This window comes from Equus przewalskii, chromosome 16, assembly GCF_037783145.1.
Source record: "Equus przewalskii isolate Varuska chromosome 16, EquPr2, whole genome shotgun sequence".
Classification (NCBI taxonomy): domain Eukaryota; kingdom Metazoa; phylum Chordata; class Mammalia; order Perissodactyla; family Equidae; genus Equus; species Equus przewalskii.
Genome location: NC_091846.1, coordinates 34,672,718 through 34,698,114, shown reverse-complemented (window position 1 = coordinate 34,698,114; position 25,397 = coordinate 34,672,718).

Here is a 25,397-nt window from a genome sequence, read left to right as displayed (position 1 = left end):
ATCAAACATGAAGGCAAGGAGCTTAAGAACGCTGGCCCCTTGCAGGAACGGAACGCCGTCTGCATAACTTGCCAGATTGTTTGTTCCCAGGATATTCCCTCAGAGAATGGCCTTGTGCAGGGCCGGGGTACATTGAAGGGGGGAAGATTAGAACTGCTGAGCTTTGACTTGCATATTCCTGCTGGCATGAATTCCTGCTATGCTTGTACTTCTTGGCCTACAAATAAATACATGGTGATCAGAGGGATGTCACCTCAGTCCTAGAGGCTGATGGTGCCCTGTCCCATTAAATAATATAGAGTGTGTTGTGTCTATCATATAGACGTGTTCTGTATATTCATTCCTTCCGCCCCTTCAGCTGCTGCCTAGCTGGTCTCAGCAGCAAACATCCCATTAATTAACAATTTGAGTGCAGCAAGCCTGTTTTATTAATAACATTAATTGTGTTCATCACGTTATTTACAATATAGTGTTAATCTTGGTTCACTTTCTTTACTTTTAAGTCAATTACAAATGTGTTAAAGATTCATAAAAATACAAGAAAAATATAAAATTTATTAATGTCATCTTCCCCTAAGTCTCAAATGGTTTCATTGTAGAACAGTGCATTTTAGAAATGTGCATAAACGAAAGAATCAATGTCATCTAATTCCTCCTTCTCTCTTATAATGCACTGCTTTATGGTCTGGTAGGAAAATTAAATAATATAAAAAAAAAAGGGGAGAGTTCAGCAGCTTCATGAGGGAATGAGTTCTCTCTCTTGAGAAAGCTTGAGCATGAGCTCAATGACTTGCCAGGAGAAACATGGTAGAAAAGAGTGCTGATGAGGTAGGAGAGAGAGTAAGTGTCAAATTCTTTCCATTTCTGAATTTCCATGATCCTTTCAAACTCCACAGCTCACTTTGGAGTACTTGTTATCTCCTATTGATAGTCAATTTGGAGAGACTAATGACTGAGAATGAGTAGAAATAAGATGCTTTGCCATGCCACTGGTCAATGTGGGGTTCTTTTAAGAGGCATTCATCTAAATATGGATGCCTTCATCTACCACAGGAAAAAAAAAGTGCATTGACAGTAAAGGAAATTTATTGCCTCATATAACAAGAAGTCTTTAGGTAGCTTTTTCCTGTGATTGGCTTAGCGGCTCAAGATCCAAGCCTCTTCTTTCTGTTTTGTCATCCGTAGTTCATCATTGGTCTGCTTTCCTGGTCAGAAGATGGCCACAGCAGCCCTAAACCTCAGTCCTCAAGCTAAAATGTATCAAAAATAGGAAGAAAAGCTGAAGCTTGGGCAAGAACGAACATTGAAGCTTTTACTCTAGCAGATGTGCTTTTCTTAGGGAGAAAAATCTTGCTAGTCATCTTCCAGTAGATTTCCTTTTGGGTCTGCAGTAGCTTCCATGAAAAACAGAAAATTAAGTATATTAAGATTCTAGCATCTTCACCCTCAGAGCTTTAGGGCTGTGACATTAAGAAGGAAAGGGCTAGAAATAGCTATTAGGTAGGGGACAAAGTGTCTTTGACAAGTTACAGGAACACTGCAGCTTACCAAATAGATTCTCTACATGATTCCTAATTAGAAACTGATTGTTTCCATCAATGGAGTTGAAAATATTCCTCTAATTGTTGCCAAATATACGGATACAAGATGAAAAGCATGGAGGTTAGAGAGGCAACTGTCAGACAGAGCAAACCACCAGAAGTAATCTTGGAGTTAGTAATTAGTGATATAATCTTTTGTTTGTGTAGTTCCTAGCTAAATGCAGTCCCTGTCAGTCGTGCTTTAATCTGTTCCAGTGATTTCCCAATTCAATTGTCTTGTCATGTAGTGACCGGGAATCCTCTCAGATGCATGGAGGCTGCCTCCCCATCTTAGCTTTAAGGCCCCGCATTGCTCTTCAAATCTCTGCCCCTCTTTTTTCATTCTCCTCCCTCTCTGTGTGGGTTAGTCAAAGAACCAATGCTCAAATAACATGAACCAGAGGAAAAGAAAGAGAAGGAGATGTGTAAGAGCAACTTCTCGCATGGGTGAAGATTGGTTGATATTGAGTTTTTAGAGCCAGGATCCTGGGATTTTTTCTTCTTCTTTCCCCCAGGAGCATGAGACAGCTGTAGACCCTGTGGGTAAATCAGGAGGTGCCAGCAGGTGAGGTGGTAACTGATGGATGTCAAGCTCTTAACTGACTCAAAATATAAGAGGAAAAGAAGAGGAGGGGGGAGAGTGCAAACTATAATTCTGTTGACCAAGTATAGAGGAGGCTTATTTTGCCAGGATACAAACAGGCTGGGAATGTTCCATGGTCAATGTGTGGTTCTTTCAAGGGGCATTAGTTTAGATGTAGATACCTTCATCTACCACCGGAAAAAAAAAAGTGCATTGAGGATAAGGGAAATTTATTGTACAAGGGAACTGGCAGGGATAGAGAGGAAGAGGGATGGGGGTGGCATGAGACAAATTTGGGAGACTATGACATCTAAGGCTTCACTGTCACTCTCTGGGGTGTGTGCTTTTCCAACTATTAAATGTGTTTTGGATGGATTCTCAGATAACCCTTCACCTGATCTTACACAGTTCACAAGGATGGCTGCTACCCATCAGGAAATAAGTTGTCAAAAAAGCAGTGCTCTTTAAAAATTCCACCGGAGAGCCCAGCACAGCACATGTCTTTGACAATATTGTCAGCAGACTCCATTCATTGCCTGAGCATGGTCCCTGCCTCTCTTCTTGGGCAGATTATGGGCAGTCATTTCTTGTGGAGGTTCATAAACCAGGTTCTCCTCAGGTTGGCTGCATAGCCTTCTCTCCCACTGTATTGTAAATATTTTTAATTTTCTGTATGTTATGATGCTTTGACATCTTAAAAAGCCTCTCTGGCTGGGGGCAGACTGCCCTTCCTTGTGCTATCCAATTCTTAGAAATAACAAAGGATCCAGTTAGGTGCATGTGTTCGATAAGAAAAGTAACCCATCTAGAGCCACCTCCTCTCTCTGGCCTGGGCACCCCAGGAGGCACTATTCCTCTGCCTTAACCCTCAGAGGGCCAGGAGCCAGGTGACTTGGGTCCACCCCCATAGCCCAAAGCCCACTGAAGAAATTCCTCAAACTAGCCAGTCCTAAACCATTCACCCTACCCTGCCTTGCCTTTCCTGTAGAAACTTCAATAAAAGCTCTGGTCTAAAAGTTCCCCTTCCTCTTATTTTCTGTTTCCTGACTACTCTGGTGGCTTTCCCATGTGGTCCTGCATGCCATGCCTTCTGTCTCTAGAATGGGTGAGTATAATAAACTTTGTTTTTTCCTGAGCCTCACCTCTGTCTCCTCTTACGGTTGCACCTAACTGACCATCTTGCAAAAGAATACAAAACATCCACCCTGAAATATTTTTACCATGATACAGCTTTCTGATATTTAAATTAAATGCTAAGATTTTGGAACAGTCCCTCAGCTCTGTGCACAGTACCTGATCTAAGAAAAAATGTCCTGAAATTGGAGTATGTTGGATTTCGAAAATAAACCACACATGCTGGAATTTATATTATTAATTCATGTTACTGCTTATTGCAGCTGCTAGATGAAGGGACTGCTCATTTAGGATCTCTTTTTCCTGTGCTCTGCTTGGCTGCTCTGTTGCTTCCACTCTTCTTTTAGTCTATTCTTTTCTTCCTTTGAAGGCTTCTTAGTGAAAGAGTTTTTAGCTTTTAGCTATTTTCTCCTATAACATGATTCAGTTTTATTTTTTTGTCCTCTGTCCAGGAAGCTTTATATACTCTCTGTAACCACTGCTGCTCCCTACATTCACTTCCACTCCCACCAACCACTGCTAACAAAGTTTGTAGAAAGAGAAACAGACTTTACCCTGTAACAACAACAAAAAATACATTTTCATACATGTAGTCTTCATATTTGTATCCAGAGATCATCCTATTCTTTAATAGTTTAAATTTAAATCAGTAAAATTGTGTTTGTCTTCTCAGTTTAAAAAGAAGTATGTATATATATATATATATATATATATATATATTAGAAAAACCAGATGACACCAAGCTATGTGGAATAGTAAAAAGATGATAACAGACGTTGCACTAATTCAAATTTTATTATGCTCATTGCCTATCTATATCCTTGGCAAAGGCAGTGATGGGTCTGCCCTGACAGGGCCATTTGTGTGAATCTGTGTGTGTGTGTATGTGCGAGGGTGGTAAGGGTTAAGAGTGATTATACTCAGAAGCAAGTTGTGAAACAGCTTGAGCTCAGTGAAGAAAATTTGGCATATGACTAGTTTAAACTATAAAGGGTCAGGAGTCCAGAGTCTACCTTCAACTTTGAATATATAAATGCCCGTACATGAAATGCTCTGACTGTCAAGGGAGGAAAGGCGGTGAAATCAAATGTCATGTATAGCTCAACTCAGATCTGATTTCCAAAAAATCACATTTCATATATTTTTTTCCAGGAGTGTATACAATGTATTTGACTCTTCTTAAGTGCTAATTTTTTTTTAAGTTGCTTACATTATGTTTGAATATTCACTTAGCTGAAGGGCATAATGCAGAAGAAATCTGTTGTGCATTGGAGTTGACGAAAATAGGGAGTTTACTCTTATGAAAGTAGGGATTTTTAAGTGGAGTTTTTATTAAAAACTTTGAAGTCCTTATATATATCTTGACATTTTACTGACTAGCATCTATATTTTGTGTTACTGATGCATATTATCTTTCATAAATAGCTGATCTTGAGGGATTCCTAGCGTAGCATGACAGGGTAACTGGCATTGGGCTAGCCCACTCACTATAAACAGTGATTGAATAAGACACAATATATGAAGCAACTATTTTAGACATTCGACAAAGGACAACTCACGACTCTGATCTCTGAGAGAAAGAAAACACAAAGTGAACCCCATAATCATCATTACTTTCTTTTGAAGGCAGTTTCCAGATTGCAAAGTAGAGAGGTGGAGCCCAAACTAAGTATGATGGTCTTGCTGAGTTTAGAAGGCAGAAATTGGATTCAGGGCTGCTAAATGGGTAGGGGTTTGTAGAAGTGAGGACCAGAGATAAAGGAGCTGTGCAAAGAAGGAAATATGCCAAAGAATAATTTTTGAGTTTTTCACCAAATACAGGCACAGGGAAAGCTGAGAAGCTGTGAAAGTGAAGATAGTCTCTAGAGGTCACATATTTCTGGAAGAGGTAGGGGTGTGACCAGCTGGAACCTTTGCTGAATACTATAGACATTCAACATAGGTCCCTGAAAGTTTGTATATTAGGAGTAGGGCTACTCTAGACTCAGAATAAGGAATATTGTAGACCTACCCTAACAATCAAAGTGGTGTACTATTAAAATAATTTCCCACTAGAATAATACTCTGTAACCGCCCCTGATGCAGGAAGGGTTAATAATCACTGGAAAAGTCTTGCCAACAAACTGTGGCCTGGAGGTGAGAAGGCTGATTAGCCAAAGAAGGGTAAGATCTCCAGAGGGAGGCAACCTAAGCCAGACACGGTCATCCAGGGGCACAGATGGAGACACGATATTGGGAGCATGAAGGACCGTTGCCTAGGAGGCCTTGCATGCTCCGAGATAAGAATATACGAGCACAGCAAAAGCGTGATAATATCCAAACAGAGGCTGAGGGAGGGCTCCTTGAGAAATCGCTAAGAATTCTTGGCATCTGCTAATTACATTATCCAGAACACCTGTGTATGTTTAACAGATGTAAGCTACGTATATATTGAAACGCTGGTTATAATAAACTCAGAGTGGCCATCAGGCCTCTCCGCATCTATCCTGGTGTGTAAGTTGGATCGCAACACCGACATACTCAATATTCTTTAAATAAAGATTAAAAAAGTCTTACTCTCAACAACACAGCATTCATAATGTTTAGCTTAAAACATTAGTACATAGTCATAGAAGAAAGCAATTGTGTGCTCCATAACCAGGGGGAAAAATAATAGTAGAGACAGACCCAGAGATGATAAAGATGTTGGAATTAGCAGGCAAAGAGTTTAAAACAGCAGTTTAAATATGTTTAAGAATTTAAAGGAAAAAATCAACATGATGAATAGTCAGATGGGAAACGCAGTCAAGAAATAGAAACTTAAAAAAATGAAAATTCTGGAACAGAAAAATGCAACAGCTAAAATGAAAAATTGATAATTTATGCCTCATAAATATTGAAAATTTCTGCTCATCAAAAGCCTAAGACTGGGAGAAAATATTTGCAACACATATATTTGACAATGGACTTATGTCAGACTACGTACAGAACTTTCATAAATCAATCTTAGAAACCCCATACAACACACTTTTTAATAAATAGGCAAAAGGCCTGAACAGACATTTATGAAGGAAGATAAACAAATGGGACCTGAAAAAATGTTCAACATCATTAGTTGTTAGGCTTATGAAAATTGAAACCACAATAAGATACAGTTTATGCTGTCTAGAATAACTAAATTTTAAAAGACTGACAAGACTAAGCATTAACCAGTATTTATAGCAATTAGAATTCTCATACATTGGAGACAGGCATGTAAAACGATACAACTAATTTAGAAAACCATTTGGCAGTATGATTTAAAGTTACAATGACTTACCCTATCACTCAGCAATTCTACTCTTAGGTATTTATCCAAGAGCAATAAAAATATACATTGACCAAAATATTTCTATGAGAATGTTCATAGCAATTTTATTTATGATAGCCTCAAACTGAAGATAACCCAAATATTCATGCAAAATTAATTTGAATTTATAGAATAAAATACTATTCTACAGCAAAATGAAAGAATTACTGATTCATGTAAACTCAGGATTACTTTGAAAACTATTATGCTGAATGAAAGAAGTCAATCACGAAAGTTTACTTTACTTTTTAGCGTAATTTTAGAAGAGGCAAAACTAATCTATGGCAGGAGATATTCGAACAGTGATTGCTTTTAGTGGGGAGAGGTTTGGGGATGATTGGTTGCTAAGGGGTATGCCAGGAACTTTCTAGAATGATGGAAATATTCCTTTATAAAAGATTTGTAGGTTATATAAGTGAGTGTATCCATTTGTCAAAACTCATCAAACTGTAACATTTAAGGTCTGTGCATTCTATGGATGAAAATTGTATCTGCATTTAAAATAGAGGTACATTTTGGATCACTCAATTTCTTCTCTTCACATTGTGATTTCAAATGAATTTTGTAGTTATCTATATGTGCCTGTTTGAAATCTGTAGGCTAAATAGAATATTTCAATTTTTTTACTAGTCTCTTTTAACAATATTGTACTATACAAAATGATTTATTTCAAGTCTTACGAATGTCTGATAGATATACAAATTCTGCTAACCCACCTAATTACAAGAAAGCAAACAGCTGGCTTACAACATAAATTTAGATGGCAATGTATTATAGCCCTGGTGAAAGCTCAAAGAAAATAGTGTTGGATTCTGGAAAATGATCAGAACCTAGTAGGTTACACTAGAAAATGTACACTCACATCCATAGTCACTCAACAAGGGCTCTGCAAAATTGCCAAGGGTCACAGTGCTGGCATTTTCATTTCAGATCACTTGAGCAATTTTTACTCATAGGTTCTGCTTCAACAAACGCTGCCACCCTTTTCTTTGGTACAGCCTTAAAGGAGCAATCTGATCTGAGAATTTTGCCAGAGAAGAGAGAAAAGAAAGGAACAGAGAAAGAGACTGTTAAGAAATATTTTTGAAAACTATAATAAAAGGAAAAAAAATCAAACACAAATCCAGGTTGGTGCTACAAGTCAGGGATAGCTGCTACGTACCACCACCCTAGCATGACATGGCAATCTGGACAAGTGTGTCTCATGGCTGCACCATTATTGGGACAGTAAGTTTTGCCCACTCTTTGGTCTCCAAGTATTTCCATTGTAATCCCCTCTTTATAGGAGTTAATAGCTAGGCTAAACTAATTTGTTTCAGGCTAGCATATCAGATCTCAGTCAGGGAGCACATTTAAATTAACAGAAGATTGCCTATTCAGTTGCTTTTATTTTGTGGTGTGCATGTGTGTGTGTGCGCGTGCGCACGCGCATGTGTGTATGTCTTCATATAATCTAAAAATGTTTGCTGTTGCAAAAATTACATTTGATAACTGACTGATCTCTAATGTGATACAGTCAATTTTCTTTTCCTACCCCAAATACTAGAGAAAAATCAAGTCACTGAAAAATGTCTTCTTGGAGGAGAAATGTGTTAATTCATATTCCTTTCCATTAGCTCAAGTACTTAGTGGGTGTTTAATAAGTGTTCACTGCCAAGAGCAAAAACAACAACTCTATTTATGACACATGGCATTGTCTTCACCAGCTTTCTATAAATGTACTTCTGTAAATGTGATTTATTCTAAAAAGAATAAGTTAAAATAACTGTAATATTCTAAACAATGTTTATGGCATACCAAGCATCTCTTGAATGTTAATCTCAGGAAATAGAATTTCATGAGTTTCCTGGAGTTTCAATTTGTTTTAAGGGATCTGACTTTTGGGAGAAGTGAGCTACTCGCCTACGTTTTCTTTTTTTGTTTGTTTTAATACTTTATTGAGTATTGATTATTTTTGGAACACTGTGAAGCACTGATCTTATGTAGAATTGGTTGTGTAACCCCAGGGGTAAGTGTGTGATGTTAAAGGAGAAATCCTTAGACTCAGTTTCTCCGGGTGGTTTAAGGAAGGGGAACAGGACAAGGTGGTGAGAGAAGGGAGTTCTACTGGAACAGCACCTGCTAATGTCTTCTTTGTGACAGGCATTGGTTGTACATTATCCTTAAACTTACAAAAACTATACGTAGGCATAATTTCCCCTAATAGGCAGAAGAGGAAACTGAACTTCAGATAGTTAAATAATTTGCCCAGGATCAAACATATAGTAAAGGAATATTAATTTGCTGTCAAAGGAAAATATAAATCATTAGTAATATATATATAAGAAATTATAATCCTTTTATGCAGTTCATTTTCAGAGAAATAAATTTTGAAGAATACCTTTCAGTGAAAAATTGGGCCATAATACTGGACAGAGGTCAAGGCCTACCTTCTGCCTAAGACCCATTTTTTCATTTGTCCAAGATCCGAAGATGTATCAGAGACCTTAGACATGTTCATTGCTCTTGCTCAGGACATGAATGACATACATGTTAAATCCAACCGATACTTTTGGGTTCTCATCTTGTCTTTTCAGCACTGTTGGACACATTAACCCCTTCTTCTTCAGAAGCACATTTTCCCTTGGCTGTGTTGATGCAACACTACCCTGGCTCTCCTGCCGCCTTCCTGTTAGCTCCTTCTCAGTTGCCTGCTCTTTGCTTCTCCACCTCTCTCACATTAGAATTTCTCGAAACATTCTTCTCTTTTCATTTCTCTTCTCCACTATTGATGTCCTCTGCCTCATCTTCTACACTTACCCTTTCTCCCTCAGAGCTTTGTCCATACCAGACTTCTCTCAGTTCCTCTACATGCCGAGCTGTGTCCTAAGGCCTTCGCACATTTTCCCAACTACCTGGAGTCTTTTCCTCTCCCTCTTTGCATTGCTTAGAATTTAGCACCAGTTACACTGTGTTTGTGTATGCTAGTCTTATTATCTTCCTTTAGTTTGCTACCTTCTTTAAAGCAATCAACTTTTTACTAAATTCATGCATTAGAAACGGAAAACTAATGTCATTATAATAAAGGAAAAAATAAAACCATGATTATTTGCCATAATTAAAAGAAATTTATTAAAAAGAAATACATGCCGAATAATTATTATCATTTGCATTTTGGTATACAATGACCTGCACATTTTTTTAAAGAGGCTTTTTTTCCTTTTATCTGTGAATGTGGCCAGTTACATTGCTTTTCTAATGTTAAACTAACCTTGAATTTCTGGTATGAACCAACTTGATCATGATGCATGTAATATTGTGATTTATGATAAGAAGCATATATTTGGTCCTCATTTCTGGCACAGACCTCCTAAAACCCTTGGAATCTCTTAAGCGATGAGAGTGGTAAAAGTGTCTTTTATGTTAATGAGGTGACTTTTGGAAAGTACCTAAGAATGAGGACTGGTTGCCAGTGGAGCCAATCATGTGATTAGAGGGCTGGAACTTTCAGCCCCACTCCCCAGCATCCCTGGAGGAAATAGATGCTGGAGGTTGGATCAATCACCAATAGTCAATACCTTAATCAATCATGCAATTGTAAAGAAGCCTCCATAAAAACCAGAAGGGAGAGAGTTTGGAGAGCTTCCGGGTTGGTTAACAGGTGGAGAGGTGAGGAGAATGGCATTCCTGAAGAGGGCATGGGAGCTCGACACCCTTTCCCCATGCCTTGCCCTATACAGCTCTTCCAATGGGCTGTTTCTGAATTATATCCTTTTATAATACACCAATGATCCAGTAAGTAAAATGTTTCTCTAAGTTCTGTGAACCACTCTAGAAAATTAACCAAGCCAGAGGAGGTGGTCGTGGGAACATATGATTTATAACAAGTTGGTCAGAGGTATAGGTAACAACTTCGGCCTGGGACTGGTGTCTGAAGTCTAAGAAGGGGGTCAAGGGAACCACCAGTCTGTAGCCAGGTGGTCAGAAGCACAAGTAACAACCTGGGCTTGTGACTGGCTTCTGAGTTGGGGGCATGGGCAGTCTTGTAGGGCCCAATCCTTAATCTATGGAGCGTGATGCTATCTCTGAGTAGAGAGTATCTGAATTAAGTTGAATTCTTGGATACTCTGCTTGCATATGGAGACTTGCTCGGTGGTGGGGTAGCAACCCATCCACTCCCTCCCTCACATTGGTATTGGGATCTGGACACTTAGTGAATTATCCTTTTTGCTAATTGTGGGGTTCGTTTTGCCAATATTCTTAAAAGATTTTTGCATCTACATTCAAAATGAGATTGGGCTTTATTTTTCTCTTCTTATATTCTCCTTATTGGGTTTTGAGATGAACGAAGTACCAGTCTAATACAGTGAGTTAGTTTATCCTATTTTTATGTTGTCTGGAAGTGCATAGGATTGAAATGAAGTTTTCCTTGAACTTGTCATGAAAGTCATTTGGGTCTGGAGTTTGTTTGGAGAAAGCTTTATAATACTGGTTCAGTTTCTTTATTTTTATCTCAGTGTTTTACGGCTTCTTTTGGCAAATTTGTAAGTTGTATTTTTCTAGGAATTTTCTAGGAGATTTCTTCTGAATTCCAGTTATTGGAATAAAGTTGTTTGTAACATACACTTACCTTTTTAATATCTGTAGGACCTTATTTATACTGTTTCCCCTATTTTAATCCTGTAATGAGTTAATCGTCCCTTCTGTATTATTTTCTTTGTCAATGTACTCCTATGTATATTTTTAAATGATATCAGTCTTATAGTTTTTGGCTTTGTCTTCTCTTTTATTTTTTCATCATCATCATCAATGTTTGCTCTTTTTCTTTAATATTTCATTGTTTCCATTTTCGTTTTTGCTGTTCTTTTTATAACTTCTTAAGATGAATGCTTAAATCATTGCATTTAAGCCATTCTTCTCTTTAATGTATGCTTTTACGGCTATTCATTTCGTTTTACATTCTGTTCTTTCCATATTTTGGTATGTTGTATTTTCATTATCAGTCAGTTCAGTATATATATCTTTTTCTCTCATGACGTCCTTTGACATATATTTTCATAAAATCCAAACATACGGGATATTCCAGTTATATTTTAATTGATTGATAGTTGTCAAAGAATATATACCTTATGATCACCTTTCATATTTACTACTACTTGCTTTGTGGCATGGAACATTGTTCAATTTTTTAATTGTTCTGTTTATAATTGTTCGTAAGAAGAATTTAACTGGTCCAGTTGTTGGGTTTTCTGATATCCATTAAGTCAACTTTTTTCCTTGACATCTTTCTTGAGTTTATATGTGCTATCTCCCACCAACTATACATTTGGCTCTTTCTCCTTTTAGCCCTGTTATTTTATAAATTTATACATTTTGATGTCATGTTATTGATTGCATACATACTTAAGTTGTTAAGATTTCTTAGTGATTCTTAAGTTTCTTCTTTTATACAGCCAATATTTATTTACAGATGCCTATAATTTTTTTTTTTTTTTTGAGGAAGAGTAGCCTTGAGGTAACATCTGCCACCAATCCTCCTGTTTTTGCTGAGGAAGATTGGCCCTGAGCTAACATCCATGCCCATCTTCCTCTGCTTTTTATATGTGGGATGCCAGCCACGGCTTGGCTTGACAAGCGGTCCGCACCTGGGATCTGAACTGGCGAACCCTGGGCCGCCAAAGCAGACCATGAGAGCTTAACTACTGCACCACCTGGCTGGCCCCAGATGCCTATAATTTTACCACTTTATTTGCTCATCATTTCTTCTTGCATCTCAATCTTTTCTTTTTTGGCACCAGTTTGTTCTGCCTGATGAAAACTCCTTATTTACTTTCGTTTAGACATTCCTTTTACTGGAATAATGGTTAGGACTTTTTGATAGCCATCAGGGGATTCCAATAAATTCTTCATATTTCAGGAGTCAATCTAAATGAAACAAAATATTAAAGCTGTGTAGGATCATTGAATATCTGTAACGTATTTGGTGTCATGGCAGAGGTTGGGGATAGAGCAATGAACAACAAAATCAAGGAAACTTAGAATAATAAGTGAAGAGACAATATGAAGGTAAGCAACATAATTATGATAATTACTGTGAAGGATAAAATACACTAAGAAAGAATGAAGTAGGAGGAGTGTTTGGATCTTCTTTAGACTGAGTAGTTAGAAAAGGCATTGCAGTCATGTTGACGGAGCTCAGGTTAAGAAGGAGCTATGCTGGCTAAGAATAGAAGATAAAGTATTCCAAGAAGAGAATAGAGTTCAGCTTTGGGCTACTTGTTAGATGTCTTGTTCTGGGAGTGAAAGGAAGCTAGGGTGGTTGAAATGTAGCGAGCAAAGAAGAAAGTGAAGTTTGATAAGACAGGCAGCAGACAGATCATGAAGGGCTTCCTACGTCTTGGCAATGAGTTTGGCTTTTATTTATAATGTTTTGGGAACCACTTGGAGAATTGAAATAAGAGCCTGACATGAAGTTCACTCTATTCTTTTAAAAGATCACTTTTACTGCTATACAGAGTAAGAACTGGTAGAAGGCAGACAGGGAAGTTTAAAGACAAGTTAAGAGTGGTGGTGTCTTCTAATAGGTTGGTTGCAATAGAAATAGAGATAATTGGACCAATTTTAAATGTCCTTTGGAGCTGGAATGGTCAGAATTTACTGATGTTGATGCATCCTACTGTATTAATTTTTCTTTTTTGCTAGAGACATTAGGGTAAAATGAGGTATTATTTATTAATTGAGACAGATTAGAGGAAAATGTACAGTAAATGAGAAATTTGGGGAAATTGAAACTCCAGTTTTGGATGGGTTAAGCTTGAGATGTGTGTGAGACGTTTAAGTCAAAATATAAAGTGAGCATTTGGACATAGGAGTCTGGAGCTCAGTGAAGGCCTGGGTTGAACATAAAAATTTAGATGTCATCAGCATTAAGTGTTTTTAAAGCTCTGAAAATGAGTGAGATCTCAGGGGAAAGTGTGGCGAGAGAATAAAAAGAGGAACTAGGACTAAGTCTTGAGGAATTTTAATGTCTAAATGTTGGGTATAGGAGGCAGATAACCCAGGAAGAAAGAAGAAACTGATGGTGCCATTGAAGTCAAAACCTGAGAGTTCCAAAATGAAGAGTGAAGATTTTTCCCATATTGGAGGAGTGTTTACTAATTTCCTTTCACAAATAAGAAAATGGAGCTCCTTTTTTCTTGCAAGCTTAGCCTCCAATCACATAACAATGTTAACTATGATCTTTGGATCTCTTGAACCTGTGCTGAGATGAACAGACCGTTGGCCTTATTGAGGACATTAAAGCCATTAAGCCATTTTGAAGGCAAAAAAGGTGACTTTCAGACTCTACTTAAAGATAAAATAGGCCATGATAATTGGAAACAAGTAATAAAATGATAATAAAAAGTCTATTTTGAAATTGCTTCCAAAAAATAAGAAACAATTCTTTTAGTTTTTCTGTTTTAACAGCAAGAGAGTCACTGTGGATTACACGATGTTAAAAGGGAAAGGTAAATTTGCTTCAGGCTTCTCCATGCCCTGTTGATCATACTTAGATCAACTTTGGTGATGGTTATTTTTAAATCAATATTGTCAGGAATACCACACATTTTAGCTGACACATAAACTACTTGAAGGCTGATCCAGTTAAGTAGTGAACCTCTACTACTAGGCTTCTATAAAACCTTACGGCTGATCAGAAATGCCAATGCTTAGGGGAAAAATGTCTATTGTTGGTCAGAACTTTAATTAAAAACCATACTTTGTTTTCAATCCAATTTTGGAAAGAATACAGGAGAAAAAGCAAGATGTAAATTTTACAATGTGTTGGCAATGTGTCCAATTCTCAGCCGAACAAAGAAGCTTACATGCAGAAACTCTCGTAGGAATAAAGCATGTAAAATAAATAAAAAGCTTCCAGTGCTTAATTCCAATCTTCTCTACAGCAACTGGAGCTGCTGATAAGACACCTACTCGGAGTAATGATGCATAATGTGAAAATGCAATAACCCGGGACCTCGTAAGTACAGACGAATGCCATCTTTTTAAAGGAAATGGTTGCAAATGTGAAGTGCAATGTGCTAAGCCATTTTCAAAGGTATTTTCATAAATAAGGCAAAATGCCAAAATTTGGTCTTTCCCAATATGATAGGAAGAGGAAGGAATGTAACTATTATAGGGGCATCCGGTATTTGTCCACGTTGTATCATATAAATGTTTACAGACTGTCGATTCATTATTAGTGGCAGTTTTAATGGGAATATAAATATTATAAAGTGTGTTTACTACAGATAAATCATAGGGGTGCTGAAGTAATTTGCAGTACTAAAGCTCATTTTGGATAATTACAGTGCCCCTGAAGAATGTGTTTATGTATTACAAAGAAGGGGATTGTTAAGAAGAAAACTGTTTTGGGTTGGTGACATTCTGAAAAGAGTAGAGGCTGATCCTATTTGGGACTAGTTTAGAAATCGTGAGAAAATGCATAAAAAAAATTTTTGTGAATCGGAAAGAGAGGAAAATCACAGTAATTTCAGTTGCTGGACTAACCTTATTCAGTCAAATTTCATGCAGATAACTTACTGTAACTACAGAAATAACATAAGAAATGATTAGTTAAGATTATGCCGGCAGTAAAGATACTAATATTTTATAGCACATTGAATTCTAGCTTACATTTTATGCAGAGGCAAATTAGACTGCAATGTTGTTTATCCTTGTTTTATGAAGGCTATTTTCATCACAGTATTAACAGTTATTACTGGTTTACCTCCCGCTTCCTATTTTATTGAAACAAGGTGATTTTCAGCTTCCTTATTTTCCCTGAAAATCAGAAGACACAGTAAATTTTGAACACTTTGAGTTAACAAAGAGAATTAAATAATGGTGTCCTAGTCTTTGGAAGGTCATTATTACAATGAGATTAAAATTTCTCCCCTTCAGGTATTGTTCATTTGTAAACTAGTCTGGCTTGGTCTTCTTATAAATGTTCTACCAATTAGATTAATTTCCTATGAAACATAAATTCCTTTTCCTTTCTGACAAGCTAGTCAGAATCTGCCAGTTGGGTGATTGTTGAAGAAAAATGCAGCATAGGAGAAAAAGAAAATGCTGCAGCAAAGTGAAATGAGCATAAAATTAGATTTAGCTGAGACTGAGGTATCTATATTGTCATTTAAAAGGGAATTCAACAGCCATTAAGTGAATTTTGTGTTTAAGTTTGGGAAGTGGGTAGCAGCTGGACTGAGAGAAACAATGGGCTTTTCTCCCTCTGGCTGCTCCTTCCACAGCTATCTGCCTTCTGGAATGACTCCTGTGCCTGCGCTGTGTGGTGTACTGTTGTGTGGTTTGGCTTTCAGGGTTCCAAGCATGAGCGCATCCACACGTGTGCACTGGTGCAAACAGACCAAATAGAGTCCCTAATAAAGAGTGTTACTTGAATAAATTTGTTATTTATGTTACTTGCCTCAAAGTGTTAGCTTTCTCTCAATATCAGTCTTTCCTCAGGGAAAGAATTTAATCAGTTCTACCTGGCAAAAATATTCACATTCTTTACTGGTAATAATATTTCCTGGCTTTCTGACTTTGGTTGAAATTTGGGAAGCCTGGTATAATTCAGACGTAATAACAGATATTTTGATTCTTCCGCTTCTTATCTCATTCAAATTTGGCTCACTTAGAATGACTTCAAAACTCTTAGAGGTATCTGATGTACAAATTTCATTTCACAACTCATCCTCTACTGCTCATTCTTTAAAGAGAGAATGTCAAGAATAATGCTAATTTTCTTAAGAAAAGAGGCTCTGAGGTCTTAGCCTTTTCACACCTGTTCCACTTCTCTTCACATTCAAATATGATACCCTTTTCCTTTAAAGTGGTTTCAAATGTCAACATGGAGTAGTTAAATGTTGAGAACTGAATTTTTATGTTTCATTAGTGTGTAGATGAATGCCAGCAAACTTGGTTGGAAAAATAGTTCCTTAAAAGCAAATCAGATTTCTCCACTGGTTGTCATTAGAAGTTGGACTTGCATTTCCTTAGGAAAATAAAGAGAAATTGAGACTGTATTGAAAACTTTGGATGGAGATAAAGGATTTCAACTTTAAATGCTGGACATTCTAGTATAATAACAGTGTTGGAACTTTTGGAAATTGCCTCCTTCACCCAATTTGTTTTTTCTTTTTAGTACGTCTCTTACTCTGGGAATGTATGCTCCATGGTAAAGAAAGCTTCTAAATCTAGAGAATGTTTTTGATGCCGAAGTCCTACATCATAAGCATGCATATGACATCTAGGATAGTTTTCTCTCACATTCTCCCAACATCCAATTGGTTCACTGTTGTATTCAGTATAGATCATTATCTAGTTAAATTTGGAAGGATTTATACATCAGCAATCAAAATTCCAGGATAAATCTATGGCCAATTACTACAAGAATTCCCTTAGTTTAAGGACCATATCAAAATCCTTACTTTGGAGCTTCCAGGTTGGTGAATAAGAATGCATCTACGTACTAGGAGGGTGGTATGCCCCAAACTTCATGAGCTCCCATGTTCAGGACCCTTCCAGACCTCGTCCCATGTACCTCTTCATCTGGCTGTTCATTCATATCTTTTAAGATCCTTTGTAATAAACCAGTAATCTATTTTACTTTGCCCAGGAAAGGAGATCAGGAGGCCAGGTGGTGCAGCAGCAAAGGTCAGAGTTGTCTTAGGTGGATAAGGTGGAGGGAAGAGATTTCCCAGGAACCAGGATTATAAACAAATGCAGAGCTGAGAAATAGCCTGGTGACCTTGGCTAACATGTATAGCAACAATAGACGAGATGCCTGGAGGAAGAGCAGCTCTTATGCATCCATAATGATGAAAGCCATGGAACAAAGATGATTGAACAAGAAGACAGAAGGAGGCTGGGAACTTGATGACATTCTTGAACAGTGGCGCCAGCCCTGGATAATTTACCTCTTGTTAAATAGAATATGTCAACCCCTTTCTATTTAACCTGCTGGAGTGGAATTTTCTGTTATAATGAATCCAGTCTCAGCTGGTGATACTGGCTAATTAATACATATTAGCATCTATGATGTTCCAGGGTGATTCTAAGCAATTTAGGAACTAACTTTTGAAATTCTCACAATGACCTATGAGATAGACCAAAGTTCACAAAGTGTAGTCCCTGGACCAGCAGCACCAGTTTTGCCTGGAAACTTGCTAGAAATGGAAATTTGGAGGTCTGACTTCTTACCTCCTGAATCAGTGACTCTAGGGGTGGGGGTTTTGTAGTTTGTGTTTTAATAAAATTCCAGGTGATTCTGACGTATGCTGAAGTTTGACCACCACTGAGATAGGGTATTGTTACTATCCACATTTTACAGATAAGTAGACTGAGCTGAATTTAAGTCACTCGCCCAACGTCACACAGCTAGCAAGACTGACTCCTAAATCTGTGTCTCTCACCACTGCATTATATCCTTGATGCCCATCACACATTAAGAACTCCTGCTCTAGAGTAAAGGTCTTCAAAATTTGAAAGTATTCCCCTTTGAAAAGTTATATACTCCCTTGCACATTTTTAAGCTGACATCTAAAAATTTCACATCACAAGTTTAAACAATTGTAAAGCATGTGATTTCCAGTACAATGTAAATTGCGACATTTAAAAATGTTTCATCACTCTTCTAAACGTATCCAGTGAAATCCAAATACCATAGTGATTTAAATCTATCATGCATAAAAAAAAAGGTTTTATTTAACATTAAAAAAAATCCTTGCATCATTTTAGCCCCATATCCTTGTCCAAACATGGCTCACAATGAATCACAGATGATATCTGAGAATATAGTTTCAAACAGGTCTCTTACTACAACTTGTTGACTGTGTAATTTGACGAGTTATTTTACTCATAGAAAGCTCAATGTCTTTATCTACAAAGTGATTATATAAATACTTACTTTGCAGGAGTTGTGAGTCAAATGAGATGTAAAATACTCAGCACAGACTCTGGAACTTAATAGATGCTTAGTTTCCTAGGTATATCTTTTTTTTTTTAAATTAACTATCATGATTGACTTCATTGCTTTCTATCTCCTGCTTCTGTTCTTTTCCAATGTTGTATATCATGAGTTTTCCTTCATCTGATCTTTGAGGAACACATCTTACATTTGACCTCCCTGCACCCCATGCTCATAAGAGTGGGTATAGGACTCTGCTGGTGCTGGAGCTGGTTGCCGTACCTGCTAAGTTAAGAAGAATTGCAGGTCAACCTGGCATGACATCCTCTACCAGTGTAATAACAGCTCCCATGATATAGCTGTTTTCTCTTACCAGCCCTACATGAAACCCTTTTATTCAGAGGGCTCCTGAGGTGTTGTAAGTGTGAGTGGGCAGGGAGAGAACAACACTCATAAGGACCCAAAAATGTGTCATGACCTGACATCCATTATTTTATTTAATCCTCACAGTATTTCTGAGTGGGATATTATGCTCCCATTATAATTCAAATAATATAAATGTTTTGCCCAGGTTCATGCAGCTAATAAGTGTCAGAACTGGAATTAAGATCCAGATATTTCTGATTTAAAGTCCAAGACTTTTCAACTACACAACATGGAGGTTGCCCTTAGAAAGCTGTAACTTCAGAATTGATAGATCTATCCTAGAGGGCAATGAGCTCTAAAGAGAACTCCAGCCGTAAAGATCTCAATCAGCTGTATACCTCCTGGCTCTACTTCTGTCTGCTCCTTAATTCCCACTGGGTTTGTTGCCTGATTTATCCCATAGGTTCTTTGACTCCACATCAAATTGGTCTTCTTTCGCATCTAGTCCTTTCTATACTTCTGATTCTTCTTTGTCTCAACGATTAGGGTTTTTCATCTTGCCCACCATTTTTTGGACTTCAAACATCTACTAAAGACCAGATTTTTCCTTAACTTAGTGGTCTCAGACTCTGTACTCCACATGGTGGAGATGGGAAGTGTAAAGTCTATGGAACTTACTTTAGGATAAGCTTCATAATAAATTCAAAACAAAGGCTTCCTGTGAAATTCCAAAAATTATATCATACACAGTAAAATGTATTTACATTAATAATATAATATTTAGTTGTCCCTTTGTTTTTCATGAAAAATTAAGTGCTACTGGTTAAGAGTTGTGCTTCCTAAAAATTTTTTAAAAATGAACTGTTAGTAATTTACTTGACTCAATCTTTCACTTGATTCTCAGCTACTTTTTGTATATCCACACCTTCAGGATTAAATAATTTTAATAGTCATTATGTCCTCTGGTTAAAGTTTGACCATGGTGAACACTGTTCTTCATTTCCAGATCAACTTGTTCTCTAAGTCTGGCTTAGTCTGAAAAGTTACTCCCTAGAGTGAAGCTTTACAGAGCAAACATTTTTCCAAGGTTCTGAAATATCTTTTTATCCTGCAGTACTTTATGAATTTTTTTTTTTAATTTGGACCTCCCACTCTCTGCAGAATTGCTTGCTGAATGACTTCAACAGCTTATTCTTTTTTAAAAAAATTGGGCTTCTCTAGAACCATAACTGACACTATCTTTTAGGATGTAGCTATTTATGGCATAGGCAATTGCTATCAGATGAGACAAAAGGAGAATCTGGCATCTGCAAGAGATTAACCTATAGCTCCAGCTATAGATATAGGAGGAAAGGGAATCTGGAATGTAGACTTGATAGCGAGAGGCCATGCTAGTGGAGAGCAGCAACAATTTTGGTTATTGGGTTCTCAAAAACGTATATGTGAAGGACATCCTCTCAGATTTCATGGAAAGTAACCAAGTGGGAGGTGGTAATGTTGTGAGTCTGAAGTCTAGAGTCAGAGTTCAGAGGAGGAACGGCAGATGTGAAATTCTTCTCAGTAAGACTGAGATCTAAGCAATACACTGGAATCCTGAACAAAGGGGAGATGTTATGGGAGAGTGGATGATGTTGAGTTTCAGAAATAGATCTCTGCTCTTGGAACAGGGCACAAGGTAACTTGATGCCAAATTTTATAGTGTTGGGGAAAATGCTACTAGTTTCAAAAATCTCTTCTGTTTGAAGTTTGAATGGGTCCTGGGGATAAATAGATCTTGACGTAGGAGTCAGCCACGGGGAGTGGAGGCAAGTGGAAAATAGGGATTAAGGCAGGACCTAACCAGCATTTTAAACTTAGAATGTAGTTAAGTCTACAGTTAAATTAGTTCATAGATAATTATAAGCCAAGATATTTCTTTACTACAACTATATGGAGATGCTCTTGGTGTTGTGCCTAGATCCTTGGAATCCCCTTTACTGCCCAGGGCTGCTTCTGCGTGTTCTGCTCCTTCTTCAGAGCATTCAGCCTAGGGCTGTAGTCAGGATAATCTCTGTGGTGGCATTTACGCTCCAGAACTCCCTGCATGATCAAACTGAGCTGGGATTCATTTGAAAACGCATCTTATTGCCTTCTTTTCCACCGCCGCACTATTTCTCCTGGAAGAACTTCCTCAATGAATCACTTGCACATGAATCTTTCTCTTATGTGCTGCTTCTGGGAAAACCGAGTTAGGATAACCCATACTTGTACTATTTTAGGAAAGAGTGAAAGTACACTCATAGGAACATAGGTACTATGCTATGGAGAGTATTAATTGTAGATTTGAGAATGTAATAGAGGAAGGGGATTTAGATACATCAGTTACTTTGTTTCACAGTTTTGCAATTCTTCTACATTGTTTTTCCAATTCTTTTTCCATGATTGGACTGTCATAGAAATACATTAATGGAAATCCCGGTCTTATAGTCATTACCACAGATTAGCATTTAGCTTGCTGTTTCGTGGCGTGCACCATAGCAGCTTAGAAACAGAATGCACCCTTTCAAGTAACGTCTTGTTATAAAAAAAGAACCAAGAAATGTTAGCTTCTTGCTATTGTGTACTTACTTTTGTATTTGATAATCCTTCCATATTGCAGCCCTGTTTTTGCTGGCTTATTACTGAAAATTTAATAGTATTTAATTAAAACCCAGAAATGTGCTTTCAATTCTGTTACCCTAAAAAGTGGAAAAAAGGGCTCATCCTTACCATTTGCATTATACTGGAAACTGTTAAACACTTAATCTTCTCACATAGTGGTTCTGTGCTTTTAAGAGGATTACATTATTAATTGTTTAATTATTCATTACGCTGCATTTTGCCGTTCAGTACAAAAGCTTTTTTAAAATTAATTTGATGTTTTATCCTTCTTAGCAGTCATTCTTTGTCCTGGGCTCTCTGTTCTTTCATGATAGGATGTTGCAGCAAAGAATCAAGGATGGCTTGTTGAAAGCTAAGCCCATAGCTGTAGCAAATAGATCTTTTGCCAGAGCAACGACTCAACACACCACCAGGCAACTGAGTCTTGCTGCACTCCAGAGAGCGTGGTTAGAAATGTGTCACCAGCGGGAGCATCATTAATCATAATTGTAGGAGTGACAGTCAGCTTCTTGACCTCACTGAGACAGGCAGGGAGGTCAGCGCCTCAAGCCGTTCATCCTCCAGGCAAGGAAAACTATTGGGAAGATTTCCTTTTTGTCATTGCTGGCATTTTTATTTAATCCCACCATTTTCCCCACAGTCTGGGCAGAAGTACAAAAGCTTCAAGCAGGCACCGTCTGGCCCTTTTTCTTTTTCTCCCTGCCAAAAGTAACCTTGGCAATTGATGGTTTAGGGAAAAGCTGCCACACCCCTTTTCCTCAGCTGTGTTTTCTCTCATCCTTCCTTCTTCTGCTCTCTTTTTTCCTCCTCGTCTCCCTTGAAGTCTAAAGAGCAGGAGGGAAGAAAGAGTCCCCTTAAGGGAGCCTGATAATAGCAGCCCTGCTCATTTCTGGGTGCTGATTGTAGGGGCAATTTGTTACAAAGCAAGCTCTCCATGTGTGACGGTGCATAAGCTACTCTAGCAGTGGTCAGCCTGGCAGTGGCTGCTGGCAGAGAACTGATCCTGGTGTCAGAGCCTGTCACAGCCAGTGAATTTCATTCCAGGCACCACCGAGGAAACTTCGTAAAGGAAAAACACCCAGAATGAAAAGAATTCAAGGACCTCAGTTTGTCTGTCTGAATATACATTCAGACATTGAAACATATTTGATTTCATACATAGAACCATGATATTTAATAAAAGATAGGCATTAAATTATTGAGGGAAGGTGTGAAAGAAATTTTAAATAACTCATTGTGTTGCTGCTATGCCAGGCACATAGTAGGGTCCTGGAGATACAACACTTAACAAGTTAGACATGGTCCCACATTTAGAGTGTGCACGTTCTTGGGGGATGGGAGATGAATATATAAACAAGTAGAAAAAGAAGAAGAAGAAAATTTTAAATAGTGATAAGAAAAAGCGAAGAAATAAAAGAGTGAAGTGAGGGTGTGTAGTGGTGGGGTGGCTACTGTAGTTGGGATGGTCAGGGAATGCCTCCTGAGAAGCTCTAGTATAAACATTTATGGGAATTTCATGGAAATAAGAAGATTCTGAAGGTGCTGATTCATCAATAAAAGGGAAAAAGCACCACTACATGTGTTTTTCATTATTCAAAGGTGATGATTGTTTTCAACAAAAATTTGAGATTACCTCCTAATATATTTAATTAGACTTTCTTTCTTTCAAAAAAGTTTTTTGAAAACCCCAACAACCTGATTTTAGACCAGACCTATTCTGTAAAGAAGTAGTGTTTCACATCTCTTGCAATTTGATTACTCTCTGGTAAATGGCTGTCTTATGAGAGATTTAGATTTCTGCGTAATGCCATGCCCTTTATTCCAGTCCAAGGAATGTGCACGTGTTAGGTTCTTATAAAGCCAGTGTCATTGAAATTAGAGCATCTGTTTATAATATGTCTCATGTTTTTTCTCTCCCTCTCTGCAAATCACTTTATTTTAAAAGCAGTGAATGGACTTAGCCATTATCTTCAAAGAAATCAGAACGATTAAGTCTATTCTTTCTCTTCTTATTATTTTTCAATTTTGAAAGATACTGTCTTTCCCCTCACCATCTTAGAGATGTGTTGCCACATAGAGATGTGATCTCTCGGAGGTCGTGTTGTAAGGAGATTTTACCATTAATCAGAAAATCTTTTAGGTGATTATGTTAGCGTGTGAGCAATTTTCTATCTAGCAGTTGGTTTATTGCTTAACTAGCAGGAAATTTAATACAAGGTTCAGTGATAGGAGTGCCAAAGGATCTTTAGAAAGAGTTTCACCAAAACCCAGTTCTATTGCGCTTTCCCCAAAAGACATCACTGAAAAGACTTCAGCATATTCTATCTTCTTATTACTACAAAATAAGAGTTATTGTGGAGTTTAGCTTTGTACATGAGTGCAAAGCCCTGAACATATGATGATAGTGAAATAATTTACTTAAAACACTTCTATTTTTCTAAGGGGAAAAAAAAAAAGGTAAACTCTTATCCAAAGTCCTTAAAGAGAATAAATTGAATTACAGGATTCTTTATATAAATATATTTATTTTTAATTGGAGGGAGGCAGAATTTTGTAGGAGAGTGTGGTTAGTGTGAAGTGGATGTGGTCCCAGGATGAAAAGGAAGAAGAAACATAAGGAAAACTGTTTATATAAAACGATCAGTAAATTTGAGGCTTGACCTCAAGTTATGTCAATTACAATGTAGTTTGTGGAGCACCTTAATTATGCTTTGCTTTCCTGTTTCTATCTGGCTGATACGTTTGCGCCACTGAAGAAGAATTTTCCATACTATCCGGCTTCCTTTTCCTTACTTCATTTGTATTGAAAATCATTTTATGAAATAAGGGAGTTACTTTTAAAAAGCATCTTTCTTATGATAGTGTGTCCCACTTTCCCTAAACGATGAGTTAGAGATTGTCACCATTTACAGCACTAAACAAAAGAAAACAAAACAAAACAAAAACTAGGATTTTTTTTGGTAGAGAAATTCTGAAGATATATGAAGCAACTTAGTCATATTTTAGTACAAAATACATCTTTTTAAATAAGAGGTTTTATCACATTTGAAATCTATCATCATTTAGACTTGCAAAATTAATGGTAAAAGATAACTGTTCTTAAGCATCAGAGAAATCTCCAATGTCAGATTCGATTTTAAGTCTCCAAAGAAAGGCCCTCTCAACCTTTAGCGCTGCTTGGAATGAGACAAGGTTATTTGGTAATTTTCATTTCAATGTTCTGGAAATCAGATAGTGTTCCTATAACTGGAATCATTATGATGGAATTGGATAAGAATTCAACTTACTTTCCCAGGATTGGAATTTCTAACTCCATACGTACATTAAATTTTAACAGCAAAATTTTGTTCTGAGATATATGAAGGCAAATAGGTAGCTTTTCTGCTAGTAAATAGACATCATTAGCTTAGATGTTTAAAATATTTCAATGACTTTTTAACAAATCAGAGATTAAGAAACACAAATGACTAAGAAAAATGTGCTTCTTCAGCAATCATTTATTAATATCTACAGTGTTCTGGGCAACAAGGACACTGGCAATTTAGATATTAAAGAAAAATTAATACTCACGTTTTAATTGAGAGAGACAAAGAACAAAGCAATAGTTACAAAACTGTTAGTGTGTTATGAATGATAAGGATATGACAAGGCTGACCTGGCAGCACAGAAGAGGGGCCCTTATCTCAGTCTGAGGCAGAGCTTCTTGGAATAGCATGGATCTAATGTTTCCTCAAGAATGAGAGGCAAAGAATTAAGTACTTCTAAGGAATGGGAGAGGCCTGTGGAAAGGAAAGGCTTAGTGGAGCTGTGAGGCCCATTCAGAGAACTTCCAGTTCCAGC